The sequence below is a fragment of the Pristiophorus japonicus genome, chromosome 8 (genome assembly GCF_044704955.1).
Source record: "Pristiophorus japonicus isolate sPriJap1 chromosome 8, sPriJap1.hap1, whole genome shotgun sequence".
NCBI lineage: Eukaryota > Metazoa > Chordata > Chondrichthyes > Pristiophoridae > Pristiophorus > Pristiophorus japonicus.
Window position 1 is genome coordinate 73,848,756 of NC_091984.1, and position 5,721 is coordinate 73,854,476.

The 5,721-nt window shown below is 43.6% G+C and overlaps 1 pseudogene; it reads right to left on the reverse strand.

The window, feature by feature from the left end:
* Window positions 1-2,575: 2,575 nt before the first annotated feature.
* On the reverse strand, window positions 2,576-3,979 carry LOC139269130 (torsin-1A-like; annotated as a pseudogene).
* Window positions 3,980-5,721: the final 1,742 nt, after the last annotated feature.

The following is a 5,721-nucleotide window of genomic DNA, read 5'->3' on the forward strand; positions in this document are numbered from 1 at the left end:
CCTGAAGTGGGACAATAGGACTGGCCCATTCGCTGAACTCGATTGGTGAAATGATGTCCTCTCGTTGCAGTCGGTCCAGCTCGATCTCTACCCTTTCTCTCATCATGTACGGTACTGCTCTTGCCTTGTGATTGATGGGTCGCGCCCCCGGAATGAGGTGGATCTGCACTTTTTCTCCTTGGAATTTCCCGATGCCTGGTTCGAACAGCGAAGGAAATTTGTTTAAGACCCCGGGCACATAAAGTGTCGTCAGCGGGCGATAGCGTTCGGACGTCGTCCCAGTTCCAGCGTATCTTTCCCAGCCAGCTCCTGCCGAGCAGCGTGGGACCATCGCCCGATACCATCCAGAGTGGTGGCTTGTGCACCGCTCCATCGTAGGAGACCTTTACGGTAGCACTGCCGATTACAGGAATCAGTTCTTTCATGTAAGTTCTTAGTTTCGTGCGAACTGGAGTTAAGACTGTCCTTGAGGCCTTGTTGCACCACAACCTTTTGAAAGTCTTTTTGCCCATAATGGATTGGCTCGCACCCATGTCCAGCTCCATTGACACCGGGAGTCCATTTAGTTCAACATTCAGCATTATCGGGGGACAATTCGTGGTGAATGTGTGCACCCCATGTACCTCTGCCTCCTCTATCTGAGGCTCTGGTTCGTCGTGATCCTCCGTGGATCTGTCCTCCTCTGCAACATGGTAGTTTGCACGTTTAACAAGCTTAGCAGCTCGCCTACACACTCGTTGGAGGTGTCCCATTGTTCCACAGCCCTTGCAAACGTATTCTTTGAATCGGCATGAATGGAAACGATAATCACCTCTGCAGCGTCAACAAGGTGTTAATGGCCTTCCATTCATCATCCTTGATGGTGGACTCTGAGTCATCTGCGGACGTGCAGCTGCAGGTATGTGTGACCTGCTCTGTATGTTACAATTCAAAAACAACATCACTTTGTTCACGGTACTTGTAGTAGCACTTGTGTGCTGAGAGATTTGCTTCGTATTGTCACTGGTGGCAATGAATGCCTGGGCTATCGCTATGGCCTTACTCAAGGTTGGGATCTCTACAGTCAAAAGTTTGTGAAGTATGGTTTCGTGGCCAATGCCAATTACGAAGAAGTCTCTGAGCATGTGCTCCAAATGTCCTTCAAATTCGCAATGTCCTGCAAGGCGTCCTAACTCGTCGACATAACTCACCACTTCCTGGCCTTCAGACCTTTTGTAGGTGTAGAACCGGTACCTCACCATCAGAACACTTTCCTTCGGGTTCATATGCTCTCAGACCAGTGTGCACAAATCTTCGTATGATTGCTCCATGGGTTTTGCTGGAGTGAGCAGATTCTTCATGAGGTCATATGTTGGTCCCCACAGACGGTGAGAAGGATTGCCCTTTGTTTGGCAGCGCTTCCCCATTTAGCTTGTTGGCCACGAAGTATTGGTCAAGTCGCTCCACAACAGTTTCCTAATCATCTCCCTCCGAAAATTTCTCCAGGCTGCCCACTGTTCTTTGCATCTTTGGGTTCGCTATCTATATCTCGTCGCCAGTTGTGTATGGAAAAAGAGTCAGACTGAACACTGTGAGCTCAAAGTAAAGTGTGATCTTAGTCTTTTATTGCAGGCCTCCAGAGTGCCCCTCCAACCTGTGAATCCTCCTTAAATACCTGTGCTCCCAAGGGATTATGGGATCCCTTGGGACTCCAGGAGATGAGCCCTCTGGTGGCTGTACAGAGTAAATACAATTCCACATATACAACACAATGAATGTAGTTTCCTACATTACAACAGTGACTACATTTCAAAAGTACCTCATTGGTTATACAGCAGCCTGAGGTCATGCATCGTCTGTTTGGTGCTTCCGCAGAGTTACATGGCAAAGGGATTGCTACTGCAAACCCACTTGCTACCAATTGGTGGCACAGTATGCTGGCATGGTCCCATAGTAAATCAAAGAGTGTGGCCTTACCCATACCTCCCATCATAGAGTGCGTCTACTAAGGATGAGGGGTGTGGTATGTATATATTCATAACCTTGTATTTAGTCAGAAGTTACGATGCTTCATAATTGGTGTGTCTTAAACTTGAGGATGTGTCATCATCTTTTGGGCTAAAATTTTACACCCAAATCCTTATTGTAGCCCCATTGTGGATCCTGGACAATGTGTTAATTGCCTCCCTCAGGAATGCATGATACCAAGCAACAAATTTTGTTAAGACTTGTTCCTTTCCCATTTGAAAGGATGAAGTGACATCACTTTCATTTCCAATAACAGCAGCATTAATAATTTAAGTAAATAGTGAAAAGATTATTTCTTTTATGAATTCTATACCATTTTGGTAAATATTCACACAAGGCAAATATACCATCTGGATAAATATTCTGGGTGCAAATAATGTCCGCCTTCCTCCACTTCTTTCAAGTTATTATACAATCAGTAAAATGATGATGCCCAAATTTGTTTCCCTATGAATAATATAAATCATTCCTTTATGTTAACCTGATATGCTATTTACAAAATTAAACTGCAGTGTCTGTAACTCAACCAATTACAAATCTGAATATAGAGCAAAACCTTTCCAATATGTTACCATGTTGGGTTGGAGTACTGATGACCACCTGTGAAAAGCCAATATGTCAGAGATCTAGCTAATACACTCAAGCATATCACGTAAATTCAGTAAACTGGAACCAATAGCAATTCTAGATGAGATATGTGCACTTGATCCTTTTTTCCAACACAACAAAAATGAATACATCCCTAACTTTTTTGCCTGAAGTTCTGCCTGTGTTCTTTCTGGAATTGTTTACTTGTGGTTCCTTAATTGTATCTAAACATTGAATCTGATTGGTCATATTTCTTTCAAGTATTATTTCCAGTTGTATTTTTCATATAATTCATATGAGCCATGAGCAATATTACATAAGAACATAAGAAATAGGAGCAGGAGTAGGTCATTTGGCCCCTTGAGCTTGCTCTGCCATTTCATCATCATAGACGGTCCCTCGTATCGAGGATGATTTGCTTCCACGTCGAAAAGGGATGAGTTCACAGGTGTTTCAATGATGGACCTAATATTCCAGGTCCCGAACTACACGTTGAAAGGTGGAAGATGCCTGTACGTGGATTTTTTTAACATTTGGTGGCTGTTGCATACCAGCCACCACACGGGCTTGACAGAGCTAGGATAAACCAAGATGACTGGAGACCAGCTCTGCTGCACAGACCTAGTACACACACATATTGCAGTGTGGGCTGGCCCATGCTGCCCCTGGGCCATCGCCTCTTCTGGGCCCCGAACGCACGCCTCTCCTGAGCCCCGATCACGTCACTCCACGATCACTCACCACTCCTGCGCCCCAGCCTCGCCGCTCCTGCTGTACCTGCCCACATTCCAATCAGCGACCTGGACCTTGGTGACGTCCAATCCAGTCACCCTCTTCACAGCCGTCGCTCTCACAGTAGTCACTGTTGTAATGTTGTACAGGGCTTGGGTGAGACCACACCTGGAATATTGTGCACAGTTTTGGTCTCCTTATTGTTGTTGCTGTTATAGACGTCCAAGGCCAGACTTTCTTTCAATTCTTTCCATCGAATATCTTACCTTTTCATCCCACGCTCCCAGAAATTTAACACAACTTCATATATCTTCACACCACCAACATTGCTCAGGAAGATGAATATGGCCTTTCGATAGCTCACTCTATCGAGGTGTTTGTAGTAACCCAGGAACGGTATAATGATGTCAATGAGGTCTGGGTGCATTTTGTCCATTTCGTCAAAAACAAACATGGACCGCTCACATGCGATAACATTCCCACAAATCCACTCCTGCAACTGTTGCGTGCACTAGCTGATACGTTCAGCAATGGGAAAGTAAAAAGTAGCCACAAAGAGATGAACGTATTTGCTGTCCATTCCCTCCTTATAAAGGCTTTTAGGTATTATTTTACTGACAAAGTTTTTGCCAGTACCACTCCAGCCGTGCATAGATCATGGCTGATCTGATCATGGACTCAGCTCCACTTCTCTGCCCGCTCCCCATAACCCTTTATTTTCTTATCAATCAAAAATCTGTCTATTTTCGCCTTAAATATATTCAATGACCACAGCTCTCTAGGGCAACGAATTCCATAGACTTACAACCCTCTGAGAGAAGTAATTCCTCCTCATCTGAGTTTTAAATGGGCGGCCCCTTATTCTGAGACTCTGTCCCCTAGTTTTAGTTTTCCCTGAGTGGAACTATCCTCTCTGCAGCCACCTTGTCTAGCCCCCTCATTATCTTATATGTTTTGATAAGATCACCCCTCATTCTTCTGAACTCCAATGAGTATAGGCCCAACCTACTCAACCTAGCTTCATAAGTCAACCCTCTCATCTCAGGAATCAACCTAGTGAACCTTCTCTGAACAGCCTCCAATGCAAGTATATCCTTCCCTACATATGGAGACCAAAACTGTATGCAGTACTCCAGGTGTGGCCTCACCATTCCCTGTAAAATTGTAGCAGAACTTCTCTGCTTTTATATTCTATCCCCCTTGCAATAAAGGGCAACATTCCATTTGCCTTCCTGATTACTTGCTGTACCTGCATACTAACTTTTTGTGTTTCATGTACAAGGACCCCAGGTCCCTCTGCACTGCAGCACTTTGCAATTTTTCTCCATTTAAATTATAATTTGCTTTTCCATTTTTTCTGTCAAAGTGGATAACCTCACATTTTCCCACATTATACTCCATCTGCCAATGTTTGCCCACTCACTTAGCCTGTCTATATCCCTTTGCAGATTTCTTGTGCCCTCTTCACAATTTGCTCCCCACCCATTTTTGCGTCATCAGCAAACCTGGCTACATTACACCCGGTCCTTTCATCCAAGTCATTAATATAGGTTGTAAATAGTTGAGGCTCCAGCACCAATCCCTGTGGCACCCCACTAGTTACTGTTTGCTAATTGGAAAATAACTCATTTATCCTGACTTTGTTTTCTGTTAGTTAGCCAATCCTCTATCCATGCCAATATATTTCCCCCAACCCCTGAGCTGTTATCTTGTGCAGTAACCTTTTATGTGGCACCTTATCGAATGCCTTCTGGAATCCAAATACACCACATCCCCTGGTTCCCCCTTATCCACCCTGCTCAGTACATCCACAAAGAACGGCAACAGATTTCCCTTTCATAAAACCATGCTGTTTTGGAAGATTATATATGGTGCCTTGTAACATAAAACATGCCAATTCCTCTTCTTCATTTCCTTCTGTAGGTGCAAACATTATACCATTGCCATCTTTGCATGGTAAGTCTTAACTCTCACAGTGTGAAGTCTCCCTGACTGTGTTTCATTCTCTAATTGTTTTTCTGCAGCTGGTAATGACGCGGAGTCATACTTTGTTTATAATTTCTGTCAGAATACAGTATTTAATGTCATTTTTTTCTACTGGTTAGTGTATTTCACGTATATCAAGGATGGTACGTCTACACCCTTTCTTTTACTGATTAATTCACTTTTGAAGGGTATAAGCATTCATCCATGTGATTTGAAAGTCATACATTGTGTCTTTATTTTTAATATAATACTTCAATATTATATTATGTATACTTATTTAGCAAAACTTACAACAATTTAGAAGGCAGAGAAGTAGAGTTGTTTGGAGTGTACAGCTTATCTGCAGTACATGCTGATAAGCTGGAAGATACCAAACTATAGTACCACCTCTGGTGGGAGGGTGTAATT